The sequence below is a fragment of the Solanum stenotomum genome, chromosome 2 (genome assembly GCF_019186545.1).
Source record: "Solanum stenotomum isolate F172 chromosome 2, ASM1918654v1, whole genome shotgun sequence".
In the NCBI taxonomy this organism is placed as follows: domain Eukaryota; kingdom Viridiplantae; phylum Streptophyta; class Magnoliopsida; order Solanales; family Solanaceae; genus Solanum; species Solanum stenotomum.
Genome location: NC_064283.1, coordinates 39,971,899 through 39,988,235, shown reverse-complemented (window position 1 = coordinate 39,988,235; position 16,337 = coordinate 39,971,899).

Sequence of the window (16,337 nt, the reverse complement as noted above, 5' to 3'; positions counted from 1 at the left end):
TCATTGGTAACACTAATCTTCTTTCGATCTCATAGCATTCGTTCGTAGAATCTTCTCTCCATCTCATCTATGTCAATCACAAATCAACCCAATACCTTGCTTTTGCAACTAAAATAATATAAGTTGCACACATTGAGTTAATTACTCACTCCTATTGGTCTATTTCAAGCACCAATTGGAGATCTAGAGGAGGATTAAGTTGATCACCTTAACCCCTAAATTAAGTTCATGCTAAACAACTCAAATCCATGGTTGAACAACAATAAAACAAAGTAAGGTGAAAGACCCACTAGTTTAAATCAACACCCAACTCCATAACCACACACCTAAAACTTGGGGTTTCACCACACTTCATAAAAAGCAAAGAAATTATACCTATTATGTTAGCAGCCATTAATGTGTTGAAATGGAACAATAATATTCAATACTCACTTCGTTTTCAACCCTTAATTGTCAATTACAAGTTTAGCCAACACCCCAAAACTAAGAACAAAACTTAATATTGTAAAACCCCTTATCCAAAAAGGAGTAAATTTTAGAACTCTCTGGTGCCATCCACAAGGGTTAACCACGGCCCGTAGGTAGGTCCGTGGATGGGTGGCTCAGGAGTTGTCCAGACATGGACCACGGTGGCAGCCTACAGACTGTAGGTTGGACCACACCCCGTGGTCCAGTGGCCGTCGACTGGCCAAAAGTTTCTGACTAGACCACAGACGTGCAGGACAGGCCGTAGGTTCCATCGGTCGTTGTGTCATGGATCACTATGTGGCAATTATTTCATGGGCAGTTGGGTCTTTTCCTAATTAATTAATTCATATACTATGTCGTTTTGCCTATATTTAGAAGCCCTATATAAGTCTTTTTACCCCCAAATTCACTCCACTTAATTCATTCTTCCTAAATCCCAAAAGAAAACCAACTCCTTGCAAATATTATCTGTCTAGAACTTGAAGAAGAAGAAGGTTCAACTAGCGTTTGAAGCTAAGGATCCAAATTCTCCATTGAAGATAGGCAATTGGACTTGAGGTATGGTAACTTTCATCCATGGGTTCCTTCCACTTATGGAATTCCCAAATTACTCTATTTCAAATGGTAGAATTCCCCAATTAACTGGGGTTTTCCTCAAATATCATGTGTTCTTTTGATTATTGATCTTAATGATTTAATTATATTTAAATATGCATGAATTGATGATTTACTATGATTTTATGATGTTTCCCCTATGAACCCATGCAAACCCCCATGTTTTACAAATTGTGATCTCATAGAGTTGGGTTGTTGATTATGAAAGATGAGTTTTATGACCTAAAGCATGAAGTAATAGAATTAAATGAAATTATGATAAAATCCCTATCTAATGCTAGAATTCTAGATTTGGTGATTGAAAGTATTTTTGAACCTTGAAATGGCAAAGTATGAGTTTATGCATGATCTTATCAAACCTATGTAAGTGCAATTAAGGGTGCTTTGAGAGTAAATTGTCAATGTTGTTGTTGTTGTTTTGTTATTTAAAGGATATTATCATAAAACACTTACAACCATGATGTGAAAGGTTTTCTCACATTGAAAGGATTCTTAGGTTGAAAGGTTATTCTCACCTAATTGAATCAATGAATAAGATCTATCCTAATGAACTAGTTTGGATTGGCAAAATGACATGCCTTTTCATGGATAATGAGAATAAGTAAGAAAATACTATTTCATGGGAATTATGCTTAGCACCGAGTGGATATTGACATTGAGATGGAACCTCTCTCGTTAGTACATGTCGGGTTTCTAAAAGAAGTCTCAAGAGATGGAAGCTCTCCCGCCAGTAGAGGCCGGGTTTCTAGTAGAAATCTCCTTATCCCATAACTATGTGCACCCATAGGTTGATTAGCTAGTGGATCCACTTAAGCTAGAAGTTCATGGTTCTACCTTAGGCAAGTAGAACAGCCCTTTCGGTGTGGGAGACACCGGGTGATCATGTTTTAGCTCACATTGTCTCTCTGTCGATTAAGGCTAATTCTCCCACAACAAGATGACTAATGAACTAAGCTTACTTAAAGAAGTATCCCATATGTGTTCAATGACTTAAAGATGATTAGCTTGCATTGACCATGATGTTATGACCTATGTTTTCCAACTATTTCTTCTATGATGTTTAAACTTGGTAAGTTGCATATCATGAAATGAAATGTCATTTTAACATGTTTTAAATATTTTTATGCATAGCTATCATACTTAGTGCATTATGTACTAACACATACTTTTGCCTACATTCTCCCAAATGTAGGGTCCGACAGGCAGGGTTTCCATTCTAGTGGCTAGAGCTTGGACTTATCTCTTTCCGAGCTTGGTAAGTCCTCATGGTTCGAGGACGGATTTCCCTTATTGTAGTTTTACTTTCATATTTCCTTTTTGAACATGATGTATGGGCTAGGCCCACTTTCATTCGATTGTAATAGATGGTTATGTTGAGACATGAGTTAGACTTTCGCTTTTCTATAAAATTGTTTTGGACTTAAATGTTGTTTTACCCTTTAATGTTCTACTACTTTATGTTATGAGGACTAAGTGGCTTGTATGAAGTCTTCAGGGTTCTATATGTCATGTTGCATCTAGGGGTACCCCTGGGTCGTGACAAATATTCTTTTTTCTCACTATTTAAAGAATAAAAAAACTAATAAAATGATCTAGTTTCTCTCTCTTCCAAGCTATTGATATTTTCCCAAAAATATCTTTCATAACCCATTCAGTGTCATTAGTCGTGCTCGTCGAACTCATTCGACAAATCATTGTTTTATCTTTTAGCTCGCCCTTTATTGGCTTCAGGCTTCAGGTGTTTGAACTTCAATGGACGGACTCGATAGAATACACCTTTCACGATCGGCGAGTCGCAAATTCACCTTGTTCGTCTAATATAGCCTTCATTTTCACTAAGCAACATATCACTTTCGGCGATGTATTTGGGTTTGCCTTTATTAATTCGGCACATCACTGATGTGACCTCTCTTTGCCAATCTTCCTTGATACTTGGACAACAAATACTGTCAACTTCGACGATAATCAACCTATTAGGCGGTTTGCCTTTTTGTTTAGGTGATCAACAGTTTGGTGATTTCTACTCTTTTCAGTGTTTTTGACCTCTTTTTTCATTCATTCATCATGACCTTGTCCTTTAGCCTCCATAATTGTAAAATATCATTAAAATAGGACATAATACAGACATTGAAGATACTAATGATTGATCTAAAAAGCAACAAATGAGTGCAAATTTGCCACTCATCAATAGCCTTGTAGCATAGTAGGATGGTTGAATGATAAAAAGTTCTTCTGAAGAAAGCCTCTTAGCACTGCATGTCATACATCGTGGCAAGCCTTTTCCGGTCATGTCTAACCCTATTTTGGTTTAGTACGGATGTTTTGGTCCAAGAGTGTCTCAACAAAATATAAGTACATGTCAAATATGATTTTGAAGAGAGACCAGGCTGAGAGCTAGTGACTGTAACCTCGTTCCTAAGTTTTCTTTCTTATTTTATCAAGAGAAGGCCTAAAATAGTCCCTCATCTTTCATTTAATACTCAAAGTCATCCTTGAGTTTTCACATGGAGCACTAATAGTCCCTCATGTTTGCAATATTGTTGCACTTTTGGTCCTCCTCTAAACTTTTACCTATTTTTTAACATTAATTTTGTTCATAATTTATGTAAGGGATCTCCCATCGTCTTTTTTATATATTTAGTAGAAATAGCTAAACTAAGAACATTTTAACATATGACATTGCAAGAAAAGAAAAATATATACTATTGTACGTGAAATCGTCGTGATGAACCTCTCGACTTTACCTGCAATACGATTTCTACTAAACAAAATAAGATATTTTTCTTCTCACAATCTCTCACATGGAGTTATTATTTCTACTATATATATAAAATGATGATTAAATATTCCATACATAAAATATGAATAAAATCAATGTTAAAAAATAGACAATATTTTGAAGGAGGACTAAAAGTGCACCAATATTGCAAACATAAGGGACTATTAATGTTCCATGTTAAAACTCAAGGATGACTTTGAGTCTTAACCCAATGATGGGGGACTATTTTGGGCCTTTTCTATAATACCCCAGAAACTAGTAAGTTAGACTAGAGAGTTCTAGAGCTTTTCGTGAGAGTTTTAGAGTTTGATTCGAGGATTAGAGTCGTAAAACGACTTCCCGTACTTGGAATGAAGGTTTTAGAGGTCTAACGTCAAGGTACAACTCCCCAAGGACCAACCAAGGATCCTTGAGGAGGACCCTACGTCAAACCCCCAAACTGCCAAAAAACAGTGACCCATGGAGGGACCTATGCCCCGTAGGGTGGCCCATGCTCCGTGGGTGGTGCCTCGTGGACCAAGGCCAAGTTAAGGGGCTGCAGAGCCCAACCCACGAAGACCCAGTATGGTCTGTGGGTCCATCCACGCCCCGTAGGTGGGCATCATAGATGGGGCCTGCAAGCTATCCCATTTCGGCCAAAGCAAGGGTAGAGGGGTAAATTCCTTAGTTAGTTAGTTTATTGTAGGGTCATTTTATATGTTTCTAGTAGACCTATATAAGGGTTTCTAAGTTATTAATTAATCCTTAACACTTCATAAAATCCCCAACCTAAAATCATAACTAATTTTTCCCCGAATAATTCTCTCAAAAACTCCATTAAAGAAGAAGAAGAAAAAGGAGGTCAAGTCTAGGGTTCAAGGAGCAGCCTTACCTCTTCAATTTCGTGGTGAATCTTCATAAGGTATGTTAGCTTATTGATTAACGTATCAGGGACACTTCATCCAATACTAAGTGTCGACGATCATTCAATAGTAATATAACCCAACTAAGTGAGTTAGGGTCGATCCCACAAGGAGTAGTACTTCCTTTAAATTCAATAATAAAAGTACAATCACAACCTCTCCAATCAAACAGTTCTTGCACAATTAATGTTCAAATCTCAAATTTCGGGCTTTAACTATCAATTTACACTTCAACACAAATAATCAAATAGTAGAGTAAAGCTTGGGGAATTGATCAGCCAATTATTGAATCTCAACGAAGTGAATAAACATTATTTCTCATAATGGGATAATTTGTTGTGGGTAGGTTGAACAATATATAAAGTAACTTTCTCTCGAACAATTACCTTTTCTATGTTGAATTCTCTTGAACTTCAACACCAATCGAAATAAGCTCAACTCTTTTCCCTCATCAAATCTACTCTCTCGAGCTGGATACAAAGGCTTGATCAGTTGTTTTCACTCTCTCGAGTTGAAACCAAGGAAACCCACTACTAAGGATGCTAAGATTGCCACTTTGGTTCTACACCTCTTTCTCAAGCAAGTGCACAACACTGAAATTGTTACACAAAATCATGCAATTCAACCTCGAAAAATAGTAACAACTTAGACACACTTCAAACTAACACCATTATTCGCAATTAAGGAACACCCACTAAGTAAGATTCAACAATTGGCTTCATGATCAAAACCCCAAGTGAAGGGTTTTAGCCACTCATCTTAAAATTAAGAAAATCAAAATTAATTATCACTCTCATTGTTGGGTACAAATGAGAATTATAGATGAAAATTAATTGATAATCTCCTCTCTTACAAAATATCTCTCTAAATCTTGCTAAAATTACTAACAAAACCCTTTGGTAGTGTTCTCTCCCTCAATATTTCCTTTCTCTTCTTTTTTGAATGAGTATCTTTCTCTAGCCAAAACTAATTTAAACAAGTCTGAAGTGTCAATGCTTATGATTACTCGGTAAGGTAAGTTGGTGTGACAACCCTAAAAATGAAATAGGATGAACTAGAGCTTGGCATGTGTTTTGGAAGTTGGTAACTTGTTAAAATGATGAGTGTTGTTTGAGGTCTAAAACTTGTAAAAGTGACCCTAGTACCTAGATTGACATGTGTAGGGGTTAAATGTTCGGGTACGACTCCCAAAGGACCACCCTAAGGTTCCTTGAGGAGGACCCTAAGTTTTGACCCCAAGCTGCCAAAAAGGGGTGAACTACGGCCATGACTTACGGCTAGTAAGTCCTTTGACGCCCCGTAAGTCTACCTCTGTAAGTCAAGACTTAGCCTAGGTAGCCTTAGCTCCCATGGCCAAGTCTCAGTCACCAACTACAGACCAGCAGGATGCTCTGTAAGCCCACCTACGGTCCATAGGTGGGGTCTCGTAAGCCACCCCTGCAATTTGTCAAGTTTCGGCCAACTTGAGAGGTGAGTTGGTAAATTCACCCCCATGTTCCTATTAAGACATGGACGGTTATTTTATGTATTTTTAGGTATTTTAAGTATATTAAAACTATAATTTCCCTATTTACAATTCATTCTTCAAATAAAACCCTTCCCTCCCAAAAAGGTTCTCTCTAGAACTCCATTGAAGGTCAAGGTGAAGATCAAGCTAGGGCTGTGGATTTTCAAGGGTTTTGTTCTTCAATTTCGTTTGAGTTCATCAAGTTTAAGGTATGGTGATCCTTTTTCTACGGCAAGCTTCACCCTAGAGTCAATTTCAAAATAGTTTTCAAGTTTCCAATGTTTATGAAAAACCCTAATTCTTACTCAAACTCATGGGTTCTTGCATCAAACGATTTCAATTGATAAGGTATGATTATGTTGATGTTTAATTGATGATTTTAAGATGAAAAACTCTATGAACCCATGATTTCACTAAACTTCTAAATTTGGCTTATGAAGTGGGTTTTATTGTTATGATTGGATGATGATGGAATTGTTCTTAGATTGAATTGTATTTTTGATTTCTATTGTTGCCTATACCTAATTATGGTGAATTGTTCGGGAATTGAGTAATGGTGATTATGGCTTTGGAGAATGGTAAGTTGACCTAACTTCATGTTATAGTAGAATTGTTCTTGTATGGATTGATCCACTTGAAAGGTGGAGGTGGTTATATTTTGAATGTGATGTGATTATGGCCATGAAGGCATTATATGGTGAATTGAAGTGTTATCATGTTATTGTATAGATGGTTGTATAATGTGAAGGTGTTTATGTGATCTCAATAAAGATCTTGTGTGTAGTATTATTGTATTGTAATCGAAAGTATGTTCTCTCTTAATGATCATGTATGAGGTTGATCTAATGTGAAAGGTCCTCCTAGTATTTTAATGTAATCTTGCACATTGATTTGGTAGGCCTAGGGCATCCTCTTCCTTGTGTAGTTGAATGTGATGTGATGAATGTATCTTAGAACCGGTAGACCAAATGTGGTATCCCCTCCATGAAGTGTGATTGATGTCTTGAATTGGTAGACCTAGTATAGGTGCCCTTTCATGAATGAATGAGTAATGACCTTGAATCGGTAGACCCAATGTAGAAGGCAACCTTCTTGGAAAGTCATCAGCTATCATTAATGTACCTTACATCGGAAGACCTAGTGAAAGGGCCCTTTCTTGTGTAATGTACTTTGGGTCGGTAGACCTAGTATTGGTAGCCCTCTCAAGTACAATAAATGTGAATGAAATACTCTATGGGAATGGAGGCTAAGCACCGAGTGGATAGGGTTAGATGGAAACTCTCCCAATGATAGGCTAGAGTTCCAATGAACATCTTCCTACCCCAGAACTATGTGCCCACATAGGAGATATATTAGCTAGTGGTCTACACCAACGCTATAATATCATCTAGTTCTACCTTAGGCAAGTAGAACACCTCTTTTCGGTGTGGGGATAGAACACCGGATTCAATGTCTAGCTCTCATTGTCTATGTCGGTTAATGTCTACTCCCATCATGTGGGATGTGCACTCTAGTTATTGGATAGGCTCTACAACGTGTAGGTCGTATGGGATGCTATCTACACATGGCACGAGTAGGCTTTGAAGATACTAAAGTGAGTTCCCTAAGCCTTAATGGCTAATGAGTGAAAGTCCTCTAAAGGAATGAATGTGTCCTAAATGGCTTAATGAAGATACTGACTTATTGTCTAAATGAAATGATGAATGAGTAGCTTATATTGATGAAATGATTACTTAGCATGTTGTGTATAAATGGAAAGGTTCTTGTCTATTGTAGCCTTGAGGAATACCTAGGTGTGGTATGAAGAGGTTGTATGGGCGGCCACTTCATGTCTTACTTAGGTGTTTCTTAAGGTAACTTTAGATAGAGGTAATAAGAGGTTGAATGTCTTATTGATGTATGTACTTATGGGTTATATATGGTTCTTGCCTAAATGTGATGTATGAAACTTTATATATTGAATGCGAAGATTATTATGCCTTAATATCATGTTATGGAGATTTTATCAAAATGGCACACAAGTATGATTTGAACTCAAATGTCCTTTTTAGCATGTTTTTGCATGGTCATCATACTTAGTGCTTAATTGTGCTAACCCCATTCTTTATTTTCTACAAAGTGTACGTTCCAGCAAGTGATAGCAATTCTCTAGTGAAGCTTGGGATTAGAAGTTCTCTCAAGACTTATCTTGGTATGTCCTCATATGTTCGAGGACAAGGATTCTATGTTTCTAGTTTTGTATTGAGACCCTTGTAATACACTTTAGCATTTTCGATTTTATAAAGGGTCGTGACCTTATCTTGTATGTTTGTCCAACGATGGCCATGTGAGACTTAGTCTTCCGCTGTGTCTTTGAAAGATGTTTAACGAGATTTTAAATAGTTGGTTTTAAATAAAGTTTTAATTCCACACTATTTTTTATTGTGTATGCAATGAATGAGCTAAGAGGCTTGTATTAGACCTCTTCGAGGTCGAGTACACCGTGTTACGACTAGGGGGTGTTCTCGGGTCGTGACAGTGAGGTGTCACCAACAGATCGGCGATTCGCCGATTGTTCTTCATCTCGCCTTTATTTTTCGCTTCTTCATGGTCTGGCTACTGTAACTTTAGGCGATCCAGGTCGCGGTCGCCGAATGACTCCGCGATTCGCCCTTTGTCCTTCCATCTCGCCCATAAGCACTTAGTTAAATCTTCTTCATCACTTTTGGAGACCTGATTGTCCTTCACCGACTAGATTGCCGATACGCCGAATATAGTTGTTGCTCATCGAATTCACCCCATTTTAGCTCCGGCCTTCTGTAACTTTAGGCGATATCTTGGCGATTTGGTGATTCGCCGAAAGACATTGGTGACTTGGCTATTCGCCGAATGTCATCGGCGATCATCAGGTCTTCATTTCTTCATTCCTTTAGCTTGCTTTGTTGCCTTTTTGATCAATAGTGTCCATGCATCATTCCTAATTCCAAATATCTGTAATTCAAGGCTTTACATCATTCATTAACACAGAACATGCATTTGAGGACACTAATTCTATTAAAATAAAGCCGTAAATGAGTCTAAACTATGGACTCATCAACACCCCCAACTTAAACTTTTGCTAGTCCTCAAGTAAAACTTAAGTTCAGCAGTTCAAAAAGGATGCCTCAAATAGTGCTCCACAAGATTTAATCATGAATGCACACAACAAGACTCAACTTACTCACACAAGGATCAATTTTGCACTCAAAGACTCAAGTTGTGACTCACCAATATCAACGAATCTCAAGCTCACAACACTTGCTTCAAATGCAAGTTCAAGCTCAACAAAGGTGATTAAATGCCCTCACACAAGGAATGATTCCATATTCACACATGATGGTTCAAAAATTTAAAGTTCTAGAATCAAACGCAACGCTCACACTCACAAAGATGAACACAATGTATGATTTTCACCCATAGGCTTCCCCTTATTTTCCAATCGACTTTTGCTTCAGCTCATCCAAGATCAAAAAGGTCTTTTCAAGGTTTGTAATGGTGCTGAGTGCAAAGGTATGATCATTTAGGCTCATAGGCTGTAATCCTCATGAATTGTGATGTGAACAACACCTTCTTTCCTTTTCTTCCTCATTTTCATTCAAGCTCAAAAGTCACCTCTTATTCATCTTCCATGGACCGCTGGAAATCCCATTTTCTTTGTATTTTCACAACTTTATTCCACAACTTTTTCTTTCTTTTTCTTTTTCATTCCTTTCTTTTATTCTCTTTTTTTTTATTATGGAGGGGTTTCATTTTTCTCAAAACATGGGCAACAGGGACTTCTTTGCATTTTCATGATTTGCCTTTTCTTTACACCCCCAACTTAGGCTTTTGACCTAAGTTGGCTATTCAAACCGGCCACAAAACATGAATCTGGGTAATGGATCAAGAAAGGTTATGTTTTCATCATGTTTCTTTCAAAAGAGGTTAAGGCTCAAGGGGTGTTCAAGAAGAGTTCACACACTCACAAGGCATGCCACAAAAAGAGGTATAATGTCAAATTGGTTTACACTCTTTAAAGCTGCCTAAGATCATCTCAAAAAATTGTCTCACTTAATTAACCGGACTAACGGGGCAAATTCTAGGTGTCATCATACATGGTTCACGGTAAGATTATCACACAAGGCATCGACACCAATGTCAAAACAAGACTCTACACTTTCGCTAGTGTGCAAAGCTCATCACAAGAGACTCAATCCAGTATTTGGCTAGTCACAACGAGATGCAAAGAGTTCACATATTGACTATGCAACTTCATTTGGCCTCATCGTAGCCGCACATTCATGTTTGTTCAATTATAAGCATTATTCAAGTCATCGGTATTGATCAAAACCGACACTCAAATTTGCAAAAGAACAACCTCATTCAACACAAGCAAGGTGTGTTAAAAAGAGGAGGAGGTTCGCTGAGGACACTGAGTAATGTCCACACCCCCACCAAAAGCAGTTACATTGTCCTCAATGTGGGTAGAGAGCGGGCATTTTACTGCAAACGAAACAAAATAGGCAAAATAAATAAAGACTAACAAGAAATGAAAACAATCTAGTGTGTAAACAAGTAGAGCAGGGTAACGAGGAATCTTCACTAAATGCCCAGTTGGCGATGGAGTGAAAAGGTCACCACATGCTTCGGCGATGCGCCTAATGTTCTTCACATCTCCCTTAGTTCCAGTAGACTGCACTCCCAAAGAAGGCAAATTGGCGAAGAATGTAGGGGGTTGCCGAACAGATCGGCGATCCACATAATGAACTCAGAACATCGCCAGTCGATCCTTGAGGGACGTTTTCAGCATTGACAAGAAGGGGCGAGGAAAGTCGGGTCGCCTAAACACATCGGCGAAACGCCGACTGGTGAAGGTGTCCTGCCGAATGTTCCAGAGTCTCAGCATCATTTTTTAGATCCATAAGGCGAACCAAATAGTGCTTGCTGAACTGGTTCGGTGACTCGCTAAGCGCATCTTTTTCTCGCTTATGATCCCACTCCTGCAAATTCAACACACATTATTTAAAACACTAACACTTGGGTTTCCTCCTAAGAAGCGCCTTATTTAACGTCGTGGTACGACGTGGAAATGCTCTCAAGCATCTTTCAGGTACACCACCTCAATAAAGGAAATCTCCTGGCATTCTCCAAAGTATAATTTCAAGCATTGCCCATTCACCTTAAATGCAGGTCCTTCTTGACCCTCAACTTCTATGGCACCATTGATGAATACTCTTGTCACTCTAACTAGTCCTGACCATTAGGACTTGAGTTTTCTGGGAAAGAGTCTAAGTTGGGAGTTGTATAGTAACACCCAATCTCCCACCTTGAACTCTCTCTTAAGTATCTTTTCATCGTGCCACTTCTTCATCTTTTCCTTTTAGAGAGTTGAACTTTCGTAAGCTTGAAATCTGAATTCGTCCAACTCATTTAACTTCTCTACTCTCTCTTTTGAGGTTTTAGTCCAGTCCAAATTTAGAGCTTTCAATGCCCCACATTGCTTTGTGTTCTAACTCGACTGTTAGATGGCTAGACTTCCCAAAAACTAGTTGATACGGAGACATACCGATTGGAGTCTTGTAAGCGGTGTGATATGCCAATAGTGCATCATCAAGATTTCTAGACCAATCAGTCCTAGTAGCATTCACTGTCTTAACCAAGATGGTCTTGATCTCTCGGTTTGATACTTCAATTTGACCGCTTGTTTGGGGATGATATGGAGTCGCTACTTTGTGCTTCACCCCATACTTACTCAATGTAGCTGAGAACCATTTGTCGCAAAAGTGGGAACCACCATCACTAATAATAGCTCGAGGAGTACCGAATCTAGCAAAGATGTAGCGTTTCAGAAATTGAACCATATTTCTCCCTTCATTGTTTGGAAGTGCAACAACTTCTACCCATTTAGAAACATAATCTATTACCACCAAGATATACTTATTACCAAAGGAACTCACAAATGGGCCCATGAAATCGATTCTCCAAACATCAAATAGTTCGACTTCCAAAATGGGATTAAGAGGTAACTCGTGTCTTTTAGATACTCCACCTTGCCTTTGACATTGGGCGTATTTCTTCACAAATTCATGTGCATCTTTGTAGAGAGATGGCCAGTAGTATCAACTTTGGAGAACTTTAGTGGTTGTACGTACACCGCTATGATGGCCCCCAACCGGTGAAGCATGACAAGCATGGAGAATTTCCACCGCCTCTTCTTCCGAAACACACCGTCTGATGATATGATCTGTACACTCTCGAAACAAGTATGGTTCATCCCAGAAGTACTTTTTAACGTTGAACATGAACCTCTTTTGTTGGTAGAAGTTCAACTCATCCGTCATTAATCCACACACTATGTAATTGGCGAAATCTGCATACCAAGGAGTTTGTTTGAGAGTTATTGAAAACAGTTGTTCATCGAGGAAGGAATCGTCTATGTCAACCTCAGGCTCGTCATTCTCCTTGCCCTTTAACCTAGATAAGTGGTCAACCACCTGATTCTTCGCAACCTCTTCTATCTTTGACCTCAAAGTCAAATACTTGCAATAGGAGAACCCACCTTATCAACCTTGGTTTTGTATCCTTCTTTGCCATTAGGTAACAAAGTGCAGCATGATCAGTGTGAACAATTAATTTAGTGTCTAACAAGTATGCCCGGAGTTTTTCAAATGCATAGACTACCGCAAGCAACTCTTGTTCAGTCACGGTATAATTATGCTGAGCAATGTTTAGAGTCTTGCTTACGTAATAAATTAGGTGAAAATGTTTATTGTGTTTCTGCCCCAGCACAACACCCAATGTTGTTCTACTTGCATCACACATCACTTCGAAAGATTATAACCAATCAGAACTGATAATGACTGGGGTCGATACTAATTTTTCCTTCAAGCACCGAAAAACGACCATACAAGCATCATCAAATTGGAATTTCACCTCTTTCTCTAAGAGTTTGCATAAAGGATGTGCAATCTTTGAGAAGTCTTTTTTAAACCTCCGATAGAAACCGACATGTCCTAAGAAACTACGAACCCCCTTTACACATCTTTGGAGAACTTGTCTTAAGTGTTCTAAGCGTGTCTCAAAGGTATCACCCACAATTGAGAAGTCATCCATAAATACCTCCATTGAATCTTATACCATGTCGGCAAAAATCGATAGCATGCAACATTGGAAGGTTGTCGGAGCATTGCACAATCCGAAGGGCATCCTTTTAAAGGCAAAAGTCCCATAGGGGCATGCGAAGGTGGTTTTCTCTTTGTCTTTCGGTGCGATGGAGATTTGGTTGTAGCCGAAATACCCATCTAAAAAGCAGTACCAACCCCTCTCTGATAGCCGGTCAAGAATTTGATCCATGAAAGGCATAGGAAAGTGAACCTTTTCATTCCACAAATTTAGCTTTCGATAATCCATGCATACTCTCCACCCGGTCACCGGTCTAGTCGGCATAAGCTCCCCCTTTTTATTTGGGACTACGGTGAGACCTCTCTTTTTCGGTACACATTGCACCAGACTTACCCATTTGCTATCTGCAATAGGATAGATCACACTTGCGTCTAACCACTTGATGATCTCCTTTTTTACCACTTCTTGCATTGGTGGGTTCAATCTCCGCTGATGCTCAACACTAGGCTTACACTCATTATCAAGTTGGATTTTGTGAGTACAAATACCAGGAGGGATGCCCACTATATCAGCGATGGTCCATCCTATATCTTTTATATGTTTTCGCAACACTTCAAAGAGCAATTTCACCTACCATTCAAGCAAGTCAGCTGCAATGATCATCCGTAAAGTGTTATTTGCCTCTAAGAAAGCATATCGGAGATGAGAGGGAAGTGCTTTCAATTCCAGATTAGGTAGTTTTTCTGTTGATGGCTTTGCAAGAAGACTCTCCCTATTTTTTAGGTTAATATCCAACTTGATTGGAGTCTTTGAATATCCTCCTAACCCTGTCAAAGCAGCTACTACCTCCTCAAAGCCTTGAATTTTGGATTCATCATAATTAGCAAGTACGGCTTCAAGGGGTTCATTCATGCACATCAAATGTCTTACACTAGCCACTGCCTCATCGATAATACCATCAGTAGACACCACATGAAATATCACCTGGGTGTTTCATGGATTTGCAAATATTAAAGGTTATTTCATCTTCGTTCACCCGAAACTTCAATTCTCCACTTTCAACATCCACCAATGCTCTCCCGGTTGCTAAGAATGGCCTTCCCAAAATAATGGGAATTTCAACATCTATTTCACAATCTAAAATAACAAAATCAACCGGAAAAATGAACTGATGTTGGCTCACATGGTGTGCTTTGAGGTTACTTAGGAGTATGATGCCCTTATGGTAGAAAAGCTTAAAGACATGACCATGTATATAAACTATGCTTAATATGACCAAAGAGGTATACTTAGTTTGGGTGGTATTATGGGATGCTATCCATGCATTGCACAAGTATGCTTTCAGGTTACCTAAGAGCAGTTCTATTATGGTATAGATGACTAAGAGCTGAATAATGCTTATGTTGGAGACTTTGCTTATTATTATGATATTGTCTCTCATGCTTATAATTGATGTTTTATGAAGTATTCCATATGATTATGGATTATGTCTTATATTGACTAACCCTTGTCTTATGCTCTTATGATTATGCTAGCTAACATATTTAGTATATTTTGTACTAACGCATACTTTGCCTACATTCTAATCAAATGTAGGGTTTCGGAGATTGAGTTCCATTCTTGGAGGATGGGTTTCTAAGGAGCAAAGGAGTTGAAGATTTGGTGAGTCCTCATAGCTTCGAGGACAAACTCATTATTTCCTTTATGTCTTTTATTTTCATGTTGAGACTATCGTGTGGGCTGTGTCCCAAAGCTTTTAATTCAAGTTAAGTTTAGATGGTTTGAGACAAAAGTGTAGTAAAGACTTCCGCTTGCTTTTATGAAAAAGACTTCGATTGTAAAGAAAAGTTTTAAACTTTCCGTACTTTTCTATTATCGTATGTTATGATATGCTAAGTTCTTGTATAAGATCCCTTCGGGGTCATGTACGCCATGTTACATCTAGGGTATACCCCTGGGTCGTGACATTTTCTCTCTTTTGTATTATAGGTTTTTAGTTCTAGGGTTGTGGTACTACATAGTTGTTGTAGTTTGAGGCTTGATTTGTTTTCGATTTATCGCAATGGTTTATTTATGTAATTCTTGTCTTAGTCATTTGATTGTCTAATGAATAATTAAATACTATCTGCAAATCTAATCAAACATTAAAGTGAAATTCTAGATTGCATAGACGACAATTTAACAAGGCGAGTTCTTGAACCTGTACGTTGGAGAACAAATTCTAAATTAGGACATAAATATACTTAATTGTCTTGGTTTATTGTTTTTACAGGAAATTATAATGCTTTCCTGATAATACTAATTCCATAGGAATATAGGTATTAGGTTTAACTTGAATAGGCAAGTAAGTGCTTGAAAAATTCTTACGAGCAATATTAATTTTATCAAGCAATAAATCAAAGGGAAAAAGCTCATAAATACTTTTAACCTATGAGAAAAGGCTCATAAATTTTATATAACTCTTAAAAAAAGTCATATGACATTTTTTAATGAGTACTACATTTTAATTCAAAATAATTAAATCCCACCAAAATTTTAAAACCCAAAACCATGACCATCTCGTTTCCACCCTCAAAATTAAACGATAAATCATTTGGCTTTTTCACATCAATTTATTTTGATAGTTGGAAAAGTTTATAGTAAACTTTGATTCTTTCAGAAACTCTTTCATTACTAGTTGTACATTCACATTTATTTGAAAGGAAAAAGAAAAAAGATCATCTATTTGTAGGTAAATTTAGTGTTAAGAAAGTCATTGACAAGAAGACATTTTTTTCTTACCTAGCTCATTACAAAGTTGTCTTGAAAAAATTGATCAAAATGCAACTAGGGTAAAATTAAGAAAGCTTTATGCGAAATTTAATGGAGGATTTTGAGAAACCAAATCAGTAAAAATAACAGGAAAAAGAAACTCACCTAGACAGTACAAGAAGGAATGTCATGTGAA